Source organism: Thermobia domestica, chromosome 13 (genome assembly GCF_964235325.1).
Source record: "Thermobia domestica chromosome 13, izTheDome1.hap1.1, whole genome shotgun sequence".
In the NCBI taxonomy this organism is placed as follows: domain Eukaryota; kingdom Metazoa; phylum Arthropoda; class Insecta; order Zygentoma; family Lepismatidae; genus Thermobia; species Thermobia domestica.
The window spans coordinates 13948940-13965389 of record NC_137466.1 but is presented as its reverse complement, the minus strand read 5'-3'; the positions used below and the strand labels follow the sequence as shown (position 1 = coordinate 13965389).

The 16450-nt window shown below is 34.8% G+C and overlaps 1 protein-coding gene across 1 annotated transcript in view; it reads left to right on the top strand.

Moving 5' to 3' along the window:
• Nucleotides 1–1992: 1992 nt before the first annotated feature.
• Nucleotides 1993–16450, top strand: part of LOC145668019 (coagulation factor XI-like) — a 150433-nt gene continuing 135975 nt past the window's right edge. The window contains exon 1 of the mRNA XM_081735484.1: nucleotides 1993–2890. The gene's annotated coding sequence lies outside the window, so the exon portion shown is untranslated. The remainder of the gene's footprint in view (nucleotides 2891–16450) is intronic.

Sequence of the window (16450 nt, the reverse complement as noted above, 5' to 3'; positions counted from 1 at the left end):
TTATGCCACAGTCAAAGTGTGTCACTGTTACAGCATTACATCTTGATGACATTTCAATTCTTCAACCAAAACATTACAAATCACAATAACATACAAACTGACGACTTAGCGTCTAGCCGTAACAAAACATAACATTCAACGCATTTACAAATTATTGACGTAAACACATAAACACAAACACGTGTTTACACTATATGACAACATTTCATTCATATACTTTGATATAACATTTAATAATTAAGATGCTCTATTTCCAAAATAATATGTTCCTAAGCCGTATATATTCACATGCCCCCCCTTCAAAATGAGGGAACTGCGTTCTCGAATAAATTTATTTCTAGAAATTGACAAAATCCTTGGTATAAAATACAAAAATTTATCCAACACCCTGTATATATATATGCATATTAATTTAACTATTTATCATATTTTAAAAAAAATCTGTAAACATCGTTTATTTATTTACATTCATTCTTGTTTTTTAAAAAAACATCTTGTCGAGAGTTTTTATAAAAGTATCGGCTCCTGCCATCTATTGGATTATACACATAACTACATGTAACTGTCTAGCACTTCCTGTGCTCTGAAACACATATACATATACTTTTTGTTCTCTCGTTCTCGAAAACTTTCCGTTGCTTTTAGTAGCAAAGTCCAAAACAGTGTTTGTTACCTCTGCACTTGTTTCACTAGTATCAGTGTCTACACCACTGATGTTTTTAATGAACATAACACACTTTATTATACACTCTTTATCTCGTCATGATACACTAATATATTCAGAAACAACGTCTCTTCTCGTTGCATGATTTTTACAACACAATTAAAATTCGAAAAATATCAATTACTTCACTATTAGTATCTTTTCTATTCGTAGAGTTAGCAACTCTGCGTAACTTCCTTTCCGTAGATTGATTGCTCAGCAAAGTTTTTGGCAATGACATTGAGAAAAGTTCCACGTATCTTTCTGTTCGTCGCGTCGCTTCGATACTTACAGTTGACCATGAAAACGTGTCCGCACTTTTCGTTAAAATTTGGAAAATTGTTCACAAAATTAAAATATCACACGGTCTTACATAAAGTTTTTCACTTCTCGAGTTCGTGGATAAATGTCTATCCTTTTTTTCCGTCTCGAAATTAGATAATTCCGTGATTTGTAGTGCATCACTCTGAGTTTTGGTGTTGTGGAACGTCTCTTGTGTACCAACTATATCTGAGTTATTTTGTGCTACCTCCTTGTGCTTTTGATAGTGATCTGAATTATTTTCTGTGTTACTAGTGTGTTTTCTAGTGTGATTTTTATTAACTAGTGCATATATTGAAATTGATTCGTAGTGCTTTATGTGATTAATATCTTCATATACCTTATTTTTATTCTCTATATTTCCTATCTGTTCTTTCTTCCTACTAAATTTACGTAATTTAATAACTATATATACTATAACTATAAACGTCGCTAGTACTAACACTGTTAAAGTTGTTAATGCAATAGTAACTACCATAAGCTTCTTCTCCATATTGCCCGTAAATATAAATAACTAGTTGTGAAATCCCGTTTTTATTTATCTTAAAAACTAATATTACTAAATCTTTGTCTATGGTTCTCTTTCGTAAAAATATTACGTACTTTTACCATAGGCCTAGTATCAATGTTCTAAATCTGTTCATTATTCCCTATAAAATGCATAATTGATGCATATTCTAAATAATGACTAGTGTTCTAATAGTTATGTAACCTATTCGGATACTAAAATGCTATCCTCGTTACATTTTAATTCGTTTAACACCGTATTTCTCATTTTTTTAAAGTCGTAAAATCCTACATTTTCATGCATATTTATGAACTTAAATACACTTTACTACTGATTTTACTGTTACATGTAGGTACTACTATCTTTATTGATGTTTATTCCATCATTCTTTAACATTACAACGTTCTATTTACTTAGAAATCATTCATATTGCATCGTAATTGTCGTGAATAAGAGTAACTCCTCATGAGTAGGCGTGGCTTGTAGCTATGGGTCAGCCATCTTGCTTAGAAGCTCCACCCCTAACAACGGATTCTTCTCTCTCGCGAGAGAAGCGATTGCATCCTCTCGTGAGTAGTAACTTGCAGTGAACTGAAATGCTACAAGCTGTTGCTTCTATACACATGAATATTGAAGTAACTAATGAACTGAATACTTTAACTTATTATTATAATAATAATCGATATGCCAATTGATTATTCTATAACAATAATGAATCAATAATTTTACTCTTATTTTTTTTAAAAACTTGAATTTAGAAAATGAATTTTGACTAAAAATAACTTGTTTACATACAACTCAATAACAATTATAGGCATGATGCATTATGACTGTATTCTATTTTGACTATTTCTCGTCTATTATCTATTATTTTTCTTACTTTTCTATTCAAACTATTTACTTCTTTTAACGACTTTTTCATACTTTTTCATACTTTTTACGACTTCTATTCTTGATTCGTAAGCTTACTTAACTAGTTTATATCACTAGCATCTATAATATCTACTATTTGTCTATTTGTCTAGCTTTTACTAATAGAAAATTCTTTCTACTTTTTCTCTTTTTGTTTTTTTCCATAGCTTTGAGCAACTCATTTCACTAATATTATGCTGTTATATAACCTAGCTATTATCTATTTACATGCTCGTATCTATTTTCATCTATGATGATCTATTTACTATGCTTATTGTCTATTGCTTTTCTTTTTCTACCAAAACAAAGAGTTTTGCCGTATTAGTACTGCGTAACCATTCTTATTCAACAACTTATTCGTTTCACCAAATCGAATAGACCAATCCTAGTTTCGTCTAGGATCACATAACCTAGGCTTTTCGACTCGCAACTACCTCATGCTGTAGGTAAGTATTTCTACATGTTACCATATGCTAATCAAATATTCCTTTTCAGGTTTTTATTGCAACTTAGACTTTCTTTTTTTCAAATAAATACCATTCTTCTTCATATCCGAAAATGTAAAAACTTTTTTTTACAACCCAAGGCACGTACAACATCGATTTACATACTATGCTTACTTCATTAATACTTATTGATGATGATTATTATTATGATAATTATTATTATTATTATTATTATTATTATTATTCTTGATTTTGAACTTTATACTGCCGAATTGATTTATAAAGCTTACAATACAATACTAATAACAATAACGTCGTCGAAATTAATGCTATTATTATTCCAAATATTACATATATGATATAATCTGTTTTTAGACGTAGTTCTGGGATTGATGTATCGACTTTTAATTTTAATAATTTTTCGGTTAAACTATTTAAGTCCTGCGTATGCAATGAAAAATTTACTTGTCTCTCCGTCCAATTTCCAATCAATTTAATATGTTTATTTTGAACTTGAGTTATCCGCTTAGTCGGAATTACCAGCTCTCCTATTATTATGTTATCAAATTCATCATACTTTATGAAACTTGATTTAGATTTAGTTTGATCAAGTTTTGTGGAAGTAACTTCTTGATGTACACCCACTTTTGTCATGTACGCTTCCTTTTCAACAGAAGAATACATCACACCTGCGTGTGTATATCTGAATATCACATTCCCCAAAAATTTCTCCGAATTCTGCTGGCATCCTTCCAAAGAATTATTTAAAATAATATTATTCAGACACTTTGCCTCATTATCCATAATTATGCTCTTACATAAATACAGAAAACTTTTAAATTCGCACTTATTTTTATCTAATGAATGATATTTACCTTCCGCCAAGTAAACTGCTTCCGGTAATTCATAAAATATTCTGGTATTATTTATTAAGTAGCCCATAGATATTATGTCATACATGATTGAAATACTAGTATCATATATTATCGGAGTTTTTAATATTAAATCAATATTATTTTCTTCGTAATGATATTTTACTAAATATACGCTAGACATTTGGTAAAACATCCCAATGTCTGACCTATAAATAGTATTCTTCAACACATCATGAAGACTTATTAACCTTTTAACATCAGCATTAGATAATATATGATATGTTAATTGATTATTTAATATATTATTTACTATTTTATTTACTCTCTCCTGTACAAGATGAGCAAACAAATTTGCCATTATCTTGCGTTGGGATTGATGTAAATAACAATATAGCTCTTGAATTTTATTTTTAAAATCTTGCAATACATGTTGCACTTTTACTGCAACTCCATGGACTACAGAAATTTCATTATTAAGCGATTCTTTTAGATTTTTAATTTCACTTGTTAATAAATTTTCGTGTTTATTTAATTTATCAATAGAATGAGACAACTGTTGATTATGTATTAGGTTATATGTCGATAGACCAATAGACGATAATCCCAGTAACCACGAAAATATAAATCTTTTATTTCTATGATTATTATTACACCTAGTTTTTCCATTTTCATAGACAAAATGAGACGGTAGTGAATTTACTATGTTTTGTCTGAATTCTTTTTCTTTTACAGCATAGTCGTTAAGAATTTCGTATGCATCAGTACACTTATCATGTACTGGCACAGATTCTTGAAAGTTCAAATGCATCTTTACAGTAGTAAACACCATATTCGTAGCATGTACAGCATATGCATTCTGCGTCAAAGCTAATCCAATTCCCGTTAATGTTATCTGTTGTTGTTCCTCCTCTGCTATGCCAATACCAATCAATAGTATTTGAAAAATGAAAATCTTGAACATGATGTTAACTGCAAATAATTGAAACTTAGAATTACTACCTGAATTTAATTTATTTATTTTAATTATTTTCTACGTCTTTTATTTAGTTAATACTTATGTTTTTATTTATTTAATTTACGTTGTATGTGTACCTTGGATTATTTAACAATTCAACCAAATTTACTACATATCTCTAATTTTTTAAAAAATTCTCTATTTTCCTAATCACTCTAAATTCTGTAAACAATACATATTTATCAGTTAAGGGATTTTTCAGATGGAAACCAAAATTTCCTTTGATTTCGGGACACGGACTTTTGTTGATAAACAGCGGTCCACCACGCTGTTTCACTGATAAAAACATTTTGTTTACAGATCCCTAACAAACAAAAACAAACTTATATACTTAATCTTATTCGTGTTTTGTCGTCGCAAAAAAACTTTTAACTTTTTGTGATGTAGTCTTTGAGTCATAAAACCTTTGGTTTTCTCGCGCGTTGTTTTTTTCTTTTTAGACATCACTGTCTAAATCCGAATCATTATCTTGCCTATCAGAATCTTCATCATTCGCGCAAATAAATGGTTTTAAACGCCTAATATCAATTGTATCAATCTTCTCTTGCCCTTTCTTCGTCTCATATTTTACTTTATATGAATTACTCTTCATTTTCTGCATTATAACTCCACGAGTGTTGAATCTTTTCCCAAAACAAGCTGGAATGCCTGCTCTTGGCATCTCACGTATCCAAACTTTTTGACCAATGTCAAAGTTAGGTTGAGAAAACTTCTTCTCGATCTGCTTCTTTTGAGACTTAAACCGTTTTTGGAAATTTTGGTACGCTACCTTCCTTGCTTCTTTGACAGTTCTTATTCGCTCCTCATTTTCTACATACTCACAAGGAATGTCCAGATCTTGTTCCAAGAACGTTCTGGGTTCACACCCTGTAAGCAAATAATATGGCGAGTGTTTCGTTCCGTCATGAATCTGCGTTTTCATGGTAAATATTATGCAAGGTAAGATTTCGTCCCAATTTGTGAATTCACGGTTTATATAGTGCTTCATAACCTGCTGTATGGATCCTATAGCTCTTTCAGATGTTCCTATGTTATAGTAAGCATCCGTATTGGCGAAGTTTAACTTCATACCAAAACGCTCTGCCATTTCTTCCATTACTCGGCTTCGATGTGTACTATGCCGGTCCATGGCTAGAATCTCAGGAATGCCATGCTTCGTGATTAGCTCTTCAAAAATCACTTCTGCTATAATCTCGGAAGTTATAGCGGGAACTGCTTTAGCAATTACATAACGTGTAGCACTATCTACGAATACAATCACATATTTATTCCGATGGTTTTTAGATCTTTTAAATGGCCCAATCTCATCCATAGTTACATGCTGGAATGGCATATAACTCGGGTACGTCTGTGGATGCAATGGTGTCCTACCAGCTTTACGCTTCTGAATCTGACAACTGATACACTGGCTGACTTTCTCCTGAAAAAACTTTTTCATATTCGGGAAATAAATAGATTTTAATGCCCGATTATAGCATTTAGTATAGGAGTAGTGTCCTCCTCCATAAATCGAACAATGAAGGTTTTTAAATACTTGTTCCCTTAATGAAAAAGGAATGCACAATAGAAATTTCTTTCCATTTGCCATCTTTTGTGTTCTGAAAAGTTTCCCATCTTTTACTACATACCAGCGTGCTTGTCTTTCCGCTTTCTCGTCTGCTACCTCAGGATGTTCAATAGCATTCATAATTGGTCCGAAGAAAGAATCTTTCCTCTGCAATTCAGCTACGTCTACGTCTTCATCGAAAGTGATGTTTACTTCGAGATCTTCGGTCTTTACTGGTAACGCATCCAAATCAATGTCTTCATCGGTGGGTTGAATATCGGTGTTTCTTGACAATACATCGCTCGGGTTCTTCTCACCTGGACAATGCACCGGCGTATACTGGTATTGTGCCATTTCTAAACTATATCTCAACAACTTTGGTGATAATTTTGGCGTTGTTTGTAAATATTTAATACATCTACAATCAGTGTACAACTCGAACTCTTTATTATACAGATAGTAGTTCAATGCTTTAAAGGCACTCACCATGGCCAAAATTTCTAACTCTACTATGTGTCTTCTAGCTTCATTCGGTCTTAACACCCTACTATAATATGCAATTGGGGTCCATTCTCCATTTACTTGCTTTTGCATAAGCACAGCTCCTATTGACTTCGTCGACGCATCAGTATACACTCTCGTCTCTAGATTTTCTCGGAATGGTGCTAATAAAGGTGCATTCATCAATGCATCTTTTGATTCTTCAAAGCTATTTTGATGTTCCTCGGTCCATACAAATTTGTGATTTTTCCTCAACAACTGTTGAAAACTTGCTGACATTACTGCGTAGTCTTTACAAAACTTTCGTACGTAGTTCGTCAACCCAAGGAATGACTTAAGTTCTTTTGCGCTTGTGGGTGGCTTACAAGCTTTTATTGCCTGAATCACTTTTGGGCTTACTTCATATCCGGCCTCGCTTACAATGTGACCTAATGCCATTACTTTTTCCTCCATAAAGTGACACTTTTCTACCGACAATTTTAAGCCATACTTTCTTAGTCTTTGAAAAACTGAATGTAATACCGACACCATCTTTTCTTGATTGTTTACATAAAGGAATATGTCGTCCATGTAATATGACACCGCTTCCGGATGAACGTTAGCTAATGTCATAGCCATGATATTCGTATATATGGCTGGCGATTGGATGTATCCCATCGGTAATTTGGAATATTGGTAAGCACCGACGCCAGGAATGTTAAACGCCGTGTACTTTCTTGATTCCTTAGAAATCGATACAGTGTGGTAAGCACTTTTGATGTCAAGTACGCTAAAGAATTTATGACCCCCCATACATGTTAGAATCTGATGTATGGGCGGCAACGCCACGGAATGGAATTTTACGTGTTTATTTAACACCGACAGTCGAGACATGCTCTGATCGCTCCATTAGGCTTTTTGACGAATAGCATGGGTGAATTGTAAGAGCTATTACTCTCCTCGATAAAGTTCTGTTCGAGCAGGATGTTTATTTGCTCTTTAACCTTGTCTCTCATCGGATACTGTTGCCTTCTAAAAGGAACTTCCGTTTCCAATTCTATTTTATGTTCTACGCCTTTAACTCTACCTAACTCATTTTCTCTCCACGCAAAAACATCTGCATAATCATAACACAGCTTTTCCAATTTCTTTTTGATTTCTGGTTGAGTCTTCTCGCCAAATTTTAACCTTGTTTTTTCATAATTTTTCCGTGCATCTAACACCTCTTCAATTTCATCATCCGTTAATCCTTCCTGTTTCAATTCCGACTCACTAACACATCCTTCTGCATCTCCAACTTTCAAATTCCTTGTTAACATTATTGTCTTGTTCGACGGATTAATTATTTCTAGACTCCGATTTTCTTTTGACAATATCGCTCTAGGTATAAATACATTGTACTGTCTTTCTAATAACTTATCAGGCTCTAATAGGTACTCGTTATTTGCCCAAGAGTTGACTAGGTTGACTTCAACAGTCGTCCTAGTTCTTAGTAACAACTTAACTCTATGTCCTAAGACCCATTTCAAACTTGTCTTTATACTAATCGCGATATTATCGGAAACTGTTCTTGTTTCCTGATCATTTCTACAATTTCTAGCCGGTCTCCCGAACATTTGAACTAAGATTTTACTATTTCCGTAGTCTATTTGACAATTCTGTGTTCGCAAGAAATCGTTCCCGATTAACATTTGGTATGGAAAATCCATTATTATTCTAAACTCTTGACGAAATGTTTGATTCGATATTTTAAATTTAATTACAGCTAATTTATTAATTACGAGTGTATTTTGCGTAATACCCTTAATCTTTGTTTGTCGTGGAATAATTCGCGCACTTGGTGGCACTAATTTATCATTAATAATCGAAATTTGTGACCCACTGTCAAGTAAAGCTTTAATTTGTCTATTTTCTACTTCTAATGGTAAATATACCATATTGTTTTCCAAATTTACTGAGGCAATTACTTCTCGTGTTCTTACGTTTCTGTTCCCTGTAAATGCGCCTCGCCCATTTACAGATGTATTCAATTTAAATGACTAGGACCTGCGGTTTGGTAGTATGTTGTACCATTCACTTGTGCTGGTACAACTTGCACAAATCTTTGCTGATTATGATTATCAAAATAATGGGATTGTTGACAACAAGAATTCTGACAACTGCCTTGCCAGTTTCCCTGTTGACCACGTCCACGATTATTTCGCCAGTATCCACCTCGATTACCACGTTTGTTGTGAAAACCATTTTTTCCTCTATTACTATTTTGACCTCTATTATTATTATTTGACCAATACTTGTTTTTATTTCCGCGATAATTATTCCGATTATTACCTCTATATTGCCGATTGTTTCTAAAATTTTGATTCTTCCCTTGTTTTCTTCCTTGATTATCGTGTTTCTCTTCTTCTTGCGTTTTTGCTGACAATGCGAGTTGCAATTTATCGATCTTTTTCTCTAATTCCGCGATCTGCGTTAGACTTTGCGGCTCTTGTTTAATTTTGTGTTCTTCCTTACTTTTCCTTACAACCACGTGATCCAACTCGGACTCACTTCCTTCATCTACGACTTGTTCCCTGATCTTTTTGACTAGGTCTTTAATCGTAACTTTTCCAGTTTCTCTTTTCACGCGCTTCGCGATCTTACATTTGTTTTTTTCGATCTTTTGTAGATCGTCAACGAACTTATCTAAACTAGAGTAGGCTATCGTCCCTACTTTCTCCATATAATATGGATGTAATACACCAACTATTATTCCAATTTTCTTTATGTCCGTCATGTTTGAGTCTAACCGTTCGCAAAGAACGAGCATGTCATAGACATAGTTTATGACAGCCTCGTCTTCTTGTTGCAAACGTTCCTTAATTCTGTCTTCGATATCGAGCGTCACATTCAATTTGGTAAATTCTTCAACGATTTCGGCCTGTAAATCCTTGTATTGTATTTCCGCTGTATTTTTCCGTTTCAGGAACAATATTATCCATTGTCTCCCTACTCCTTTAAAAATGTTAGGTATCAACTCCTTTCTTTTGTTTTCGGCGATACCTGCCATCTGACAAGCATCGTCGAACTCATCAAAGAAAGAAACGATGTCACTATCGTTCTTCAAATCAAACTTTGGTAGCTTATTTATGTCCTCGTAAAAAGTAATATTAGAAGCCATTTTAACGTCCTTACTGTTACTATTTACTAAATTCTGATCTAAATTTATAATGGATGGAAAATCTTCCGACACGGATTTAGTTACCGGACTACTAGGGAAATTGAACACCGGTTCCTTACTTAAAATAATTTTGGGACTCGCGGCGTTGTCCTGACTACTAGAATTATTTCGTCGTTCAGGTGTCCTTACACCAAATAAATTATGTACTTCAATACTAATTCCTTTATTTGCTTTCTGCGCCCTCGTCAACACAGTATTTTCGTTCATTTATCAATATATACTTAATACAACTTATATCTTTGACTACGAAGTGTGGGAGGGTGGTGCGGGTTAACCTGATTACTTAATCTACTAGAGTCAATGCCTAAGCCTTTCCAGATCAACTAAATCTCGTATTCAATTGGTGAACGTTAACACTACAAAATTTTACCATACTAAATTACTTAATCTATAAATATTTTAAACCGGGACTTGAACCATAACAATAGTGAGACCTACTCTTAAAACTATTCGGGACTTGAACGGAAACATTTCCACCATAACATGGTGGGAGCTACACTAGGACCGTTACAAAACCAGCAACTCTCCACCATAACAACCTCCAACCGTCGTGCCTAAATTGCATGGGGATAAATCAATGTGTGACGGTTGAAGATCGCTACTACTCACCATCTGTAATGAGTAGGTACGAAGTGGGAACAGAAGAAAACCACATAAAGTTAACTTTCATTTAGATATTTGTATTCTATGAAATATCATGTGTTAATGTTGTTAACGTAGACTGTGTATAACGCGTCAGATCACATATCTTAAGCATCTAAGAAGTCAATCACGAATAACTCGAACATAGCTGAGATACACATACCTTCTAGTAGATGACGCCTGGACTGATGTTGAAGTTCTCAAAACGATGAATAGCTCGTGCTGCCAATAGTCTATGTTCGCCAACTATTGTTCAACCATAATCCCAGTTAATGGTTGTACTGGATAATGTTGGATCTCCCTAGATCTACTCCTAGACTGGACTCACAGTTGAATGACTACTGTGATACGAGTACAAGTGGTTCTCTCTGTTGATACTCAACTTCTGATGATCCACTTCTGATCCAAATCCTTTCGGACCATAGGTTTTTATACTCAGTTTCCAGACATTCTGGAATTCACGTTGTTGACTTTTTGTATATCTCAGCTATTGGTAAAACATTGGTTTCACCCGAATTACATCGTGATCAAATTCTCAGACCAACAAATTTCTGCAAACTTGACGGTTATGCCACAGTCAAAGTGTGTCACTGTTACAGCATTACATCTTGATGACATTTCAATTCTTCAACCAAAACATTACAAATCACAATAACATACAAACTGACGACTTAGCGTCATGCCGTAACAAAACATAACATTCAACGCATTTACAAATTATTGACGTAAACACATAAACACAAACACGTGTTTACACTATATGACAACATTTCATTCATATACTTTGATATAACATTTAATAATTAAGATGCTCTATTTCCAAAATAATATGTTCCTAAACCGTATATATTCACAATATACATTTTTATTTAATTTATCTAGATACATTTTCCATTTCGATTTTCTAGATAACACTTTTAAACTAAAAACTCTAACTACCTCTATGACCTATGGAACCCGGAGGTTCAATGCCGCGTTAAAAAAAGCTCTCTACTGACCTCTATTCTTAGCCAATTGGATCCAGTTTTTACTTTGGATTCCTATTTCTGCGAGATCCATCTTAATATGGTCCTCCGATCTGCGCCTAGGTCTTCCTAATGGTCGTTTTCCGGTTGGTCTTCCAGTTAACACTTTGAAAGCGTTTCTACTTCCTTCCATTCTCCTGCATAAATTGCCGTATTACGATTCCAACGAACTTCCATGTATTTAATTTTCTCTGCATTTGCTTCTAAACCCATGTCCCTCTAAGCGTTTAATACAGGGATGCAAATATGCAACAAAATTTTACTAGCCCTAGAAAAAAGTTACTAGCTCACATCTCACAATAGAAATCACTTACTTATCTTCGGTATGATGTTAAATACTCGCCCGCACCGATGAACCACTCACCACGGGCGAGTGGGCGAGTGTTTATTTGCATCCCTGGTTTAATAAGACTTACGCATTTCTTTCTATTGTTCTCCTATCATCCCCTATTAAATTTACATAATCAGCATACGCCATAACCTGGTGAACCCCATTCAACTCTAGGGCCTGGTTTCTATATTTGATTTTCCTTATAGTGTATTCCAGAACAAAGTTGAATAATAATGGGAACAGCGCATCTCCTTGTTTCAGGCCATTCTCGACGTGAAAGCCTGTGGACAAAAATTTTCCTAATCGGACTTACTTTGAGATTCGTTTGAACATATCTTAACTAATCTAATTAGCTTTTTAGGTATTCCAAATCCTGTAAGAACGAGTATTTTTGTATCTTATTCAACAAGTTTTCTCCTCCAGCTAAAATTAACTGAGCCGGAATTTCGCCAACACCCGGAGTTTTGTGTTTCTTTAATTTATTTATTGCGATTTCTACTTCTATTAGGCTTAGGTTCTGGGATATTCGGTTCTGCGGTGTGTATTTCCCTTTCTTACCACATTAGTTTTTGGCAGCATGTTAAGCAATTCGTCAAAGAAATCTTTCCATCTATTTAAGATTCTTTGTTTGTCAGTAAGAACTGTTCCGTCAGTTTTCTTTAAGATATAGGCATGAGGCATTAAATTCGTTGTTCCATTTATCTTCAAGTTCCTTAATTTTAGCTTTCAGAAAATCGTGTTTCTTTGTCATAAAAGTTTTGAAAGTTTCCCGCCTGATGCCTACGAAATTTTGTTTATTTATTTTATTCGGATTTTGTGGCCAACGTTATTTTGCCTGTTTGCTCTTCTTCGCCAGTTGAATGCATTCCTGGTCGAACCATGGTATTTCCGCGTGTCCTAATTTTTCTTTTCCTGAAATTGTAATGTCATCTCTAATTTCAATTCAAGTATTCTGAAGACTAGTGCACTCCGAATCTTCTAAAAGCTAGAATTTATTCGAAACTTCAATTTGGTATTCCTCTCTTACCTGGTTCCCTTCTAATGTCTTTAAATTAAATTTATCCGTTTTCAGACAATGAATATTTCCTTTATTCAACGATAATCTCTTACTATCGCTGTTACCACGTAGTGATCAGTGTCACAATCAGCCCCTCTAAACGATCGATCATTCATTACCCTGAATTGTCTATCTTCTTCTAACTACGAAAACGTGATCGATATGATTATGTGCTTTTCCGTCTAGTGAGGTCTAAGTTGATTTATGAATGTCGCGATGTGGGAATTTTGTACTCTTCACTATAAGGTTTTTGGATGTTGCGAAGTTCACTACTCTAACACCGTTGTTATTTCTTTCCTTACGCAGATTTTCTTCCCTATAATCGGTTTTGAAAATTTCCTATCGTCCTACCTTCGCATTAAAATCTCCTAATAGAATTTTCATATGGTAGCGCGGTAGTTGGTCAAATGTCCGTTCCACTTCTTCGTAAAAACTGTCTTTTATATCGTCATCATTATCTTCTGTTGGGACATGTGCATTTAAAACAATAATATCACATCACCGACCTTTAAGGGTAATAAAAGAAGTCTGTCAGTAACAAATTCAACCCGCTTAATTGCTGATATTATTCGTTTGCGAATGAAAAACCCTGTTCCAAATTGGTGCTTTTTATTTCCTTCCCCGTAAAAGAACGTAAAATTTCCGGAATTCACAGATCTATTTCCTTCCCACCTAACTTCCTGAACTCCTACTAGGTCCATCCTGTATTTCTCTAACTCACTCGTTACTGATTTTAGCGCGCCTGCCCTATAAAGACTTCTAATATTCCATGTTCCAAATCTCATGTCCATTTATCTTTGCTGAGGTCGTGACAACTTATCTGTTCTGGTCCGAGGCTTCTGTGAATGTTTCTGAACAAGTGCCTTTTTTACAGTATGAGATTGTTAGTCTCACCCAAACCCCCGAGCTGGAAGACCACCCCTTGTCGTCTGTCGACTGCTTATTCAGTATATTCGCAGCTAACCTCTATATCTAGAGGCCTTCTCCTCGATCCGCAACCTGAGGATGCGCCATGATATGGAGACAGGAACGCACATTACTTGGAGATAACACTTTTACATTATTTAATTCACACACATTATTACTTTATTAAAAACACACTTCAGTAGCATTTAAACATAATAAATGGTGGGTGGCAACGGGTAAAAGAACTCCGCATTCTACCATTATGATATTGATAGGTACATCCAGGGGTGCCCATCCCCCCCAAAGGTGATGGCGCACTCCCCCCAAAACTAATAATCTCTTCCCTCCTCAAAACTCAAGTCCTCTAAAAACAATTGCCCAGTGTAGCAGTAGTTTCTATAGTACTAGTAATTGTTATTTTTGTTGTTGTTTTTATTTCCTGTAGTAGTATTATAGAATGCTTGTAGTAGTAGTAGGGGCAGTAGTAATTATAAAAATGGCATTACTTTTATTAGTAGTCTTGGTAGTGTACAATACTAAATATGTTCTATAAGGATATTGAAGGGTATAAAAACTTCTACACACTGTGTATGGCACAGGTATTCTTTTTTTACAATTAGTATTATTATTTTTTTCTTTACAAAATATTGATATAATCCCCTTGTACATAAAAAGTAAGATGCAAGTTACAAGTTATTGAGTTTGATACCAAAAGAAAATGTCATCCTCGAAATTAGCCTACACAAAGAAGTGATATCCAACAAAAAACATTCCTGTAAAAGAACCAAGTACGAGTGGCCTTAAAAAGAATTGAAATCACAAAAATAGGCGCCAAGTTCTGGTGGACAACAGTTACAAACACTCGCTGGGTCACTTCAAATTTAGATTTGAAACTTGGCTGTTATCTGTATGGTTACCACTAGCTCACAATTATGTCAAACTACTTTATAATTTTCAGGCAAGTTTCAAATCTAAATTTGAAAGTGATTCCTTGAGTGTTTGTAACTGTTGTTCACCAGAACTTGGCGCTCATTTTTGTGATTTCACTTCTTTTTAAGGCCGATCATACCTTTTTTTTTTACAGGAACGATTTTGTTGGATTAACCCTTTTTGGAACTTTTGGTACAATTTGTACCATATGCGTTTTTCATGGTACATTGCGTTATTTCTCTTCTATTTGAGCTTTTTCGTCCGGGTTCTTTTGTTTTGTTTTGTTTTGTTTTTCAAGTCCAGAGGCATTGTAGAAGACATTACGTATGGTTTCAGACCTTCCTGCGTCGAGACATAGGAGGTGGTGACGTCATAAGTCTAAAATTTGTATTTTCGTGTAATACTTTTTTTTTGGGGGGGGGTTTATGTAAAGTATTTTTGGCGGGCTTATTTTTGCACGTAGAAGATTGAAATTTTGCACAAACATGCAGTCCACCGAGTACTATTTACCAGATGATTTTTTCAGATTTCTGCGTTAAAACAGGGGGGGATCCAGAGGATCAAAAAGTTGAAAAAAGGGATATTTTTACCCCAAAATCCCGTTTTTCCTCATTTTTTCGCCTTAGATACATGATGGAGACAAGTGAATGGTACCGCCTAAAAGGCAGTTCTATTCTGAAGAGAATAATGTGCGACACATGGCCCTAGGGTAATTAGGGAAGTGTCAGGGAATTTTTATCAAAATATACTTCTGTATAGGGGAATTTTGGACATTTTTGCCATTATTTTTTGCGGGCTTATTTTTGCACCTAGAAGATTGAAATTGTGCACAAACATTCAGTCCACCGAGTAGTATTTACCAGATTTTTTCAGATTTCTGCGTTAAAACAGGGGGGTACAGAGGGGCCAAACGTTGAAAAAGGGAAATTTTTACCAAAAAATCCCTCTTACGGGATTTTCCCGCCTTAGATACATGATGGGGACAAGTGAATGGTACTGCCTGAAAGGCAGTTCTATTCTGAAGAGAATGATGGGCGAAACATGACCCTAGGGTGATTAGGAATGTCTCAGGGAATGTTTAAAAATTTCCCTCTGTATACGGGAATATGGGACATTGTCGGTATATTTTTTTTTGGCGGGCTTACTTTTGCACCTGGAAAATTGGAATTGTGCATAAACATTCAGCCCACCGAGTAGTATTTACCAGATTTTTTTCAGATCTCTGCGTTAAAACAGGGGGGTACAGGGGGGCTAAAAGTTGAAAAAAGGATATTTAGATCCAAAAAATCCCGTTTTTCCTCATTTTCCTGCCTTAGATACATGATGGAGACACGCGAGTCATACCGCCTGAAAGGCAGTTCTATTCTGAAGAGAATGATGTGCAAAACATGACCCTAGGGTAATTAGGGATGTCTCAGGAATTTTTTTTACCTGAGATCATGGTGTTTTACGGTAATTTGGGGCATGGTGGGAATTCCTGATAAAATTTCTCCCGCCCTTGGTATTTAAGATAGAAACTTGAAATTTGGCACA